The sequence below is a fragment of the Penaeus chinensis genome, chromosome 31, assembly GCF_019202785.1.
Source record: "Penaeus chinensis breed Huanghai No. 1 chromosome 31, ASM1920278v2, whole genome shotgun sequence".
Lineage (NCBI taxonomy): Eukaryota > Metazoa > Arthropoda > Malacostraca > Decapoda > Penaeidae > Penaeus > Penaeus chinensis.
Window position 1 is genome coordinate 28,299,918 of NC_061849.1, and position 1,488 is coordinate 28,301,405.

Below are 1,488 nucleotides of genomic sequence, written 5' to 3' on the forward strand. Positions count from 1 at the left end.
CCCGTTATGGTCCATATGTGTATCGGAGGAAGTGTAAATTTTTGGTTTCTTGTGCGTTTTTTTCGCTTTCTTCTTTCCTCTCCTGTTCTCACTTTTTTTTTTTTTTTTTTTTTTTTTTTTAAGACAGTAGTATAATAACGGAGGGTTCGAAAGGCCATGACGAATATTGTTAGAGCAAGGTAAAAATCCTGAGCATAGCGGTGTCTATAAGGACATGGAATTCTTCATCTTCAATGCAGAGAAGCGCGAATTAATACAATTGTTATTGGAGAAATTATAAGATGATATAGTCTTCCAGAAGCAAGGCTAAAAGTCTTCCAAGTTGAGTCTTAAGAAATGTGATTGTAAAACGACAAAGAAAACAAGGTGCAAACCCTAGATGGTATGATAGACTGAAGAATATTATAAAACTTTTTGTATTTCGAATAAGGCTTTGTAATCAGCGGATCTACCATTGAGCCATGCGGATATACCTGAAATAACAGTCGAAGTAAAGAAAGCTTTGAAACCATGAAACGGGGTAATACTACTGAAAGGAAATAGCAAATGTACACCCATTATGTTAAACTAAGAGGGAAATAACTGCTGCTTGAAAGGTAATAGTTATCCTACTGTACAAGAAAAAAACATAAAACAAAAACAAAAAACAACTTGATAATTAGCACTCCATTATATGTATGTATAACGTATAGACCCATGTTAGTGACAGAACTGTTAACTATAGACTACATATTAATTTAAATGGGAAACAATCGAGGGAACAGATACGGTTCTGAACCATATAGAATACCATGGATCGCTTACATGATATTAACAGATTTATAGAAAATACAGTCACATTAAGCAAACTTTTTTTTTTGCAGAGCTTTCGTTGACGCTGAGAGAGCTTCTGATTCAGCAAGAAAGAACCGATTCATAATTACTTTAAAGGTCATTTTATAACATATATTGTACTAATGACTATTGTACTAAAGCGGGCAGAGAATTGAATTCCACAAGGGGATATATTTTGGCCCAAGGTATTTACTACTTGCGCTGAGGGATTTTTTTCGAAACAGAAAAAAAAAAAAAAATATAGAAGGCGAACAGCTTAAGTATTTGCTATTAACTGACATTATTTTGATATCAAACGATTGTGAATACATCAAATTCAAAGTCAAAGTTGGTCCCATATCCAAAGGGACATATAGGGGATGTTCGTAAGGGAATATGCGTAATAAGCCGTGGGTTGAGGCGGTGGGGTGGCCAGCATCCCTTCCACTCCGATTTTGACCCCAGTCTGTTGCCAGTACTCACAGCTGAGTCGGGTGGAAGGGGCGAACACAGGACCTCGCGACTGTAACGCCAGTGCTCTACCATGCTTCAGGATTTTAGTTTTAATGGAAGATCAATAATGATATATCAGATAAAAATGGTGGTGGAATATTTAGTGTATAGGCCTATAAACGCAGCATTCAAGATTAACAGGGATCAGAAGTTTAGGAGAAA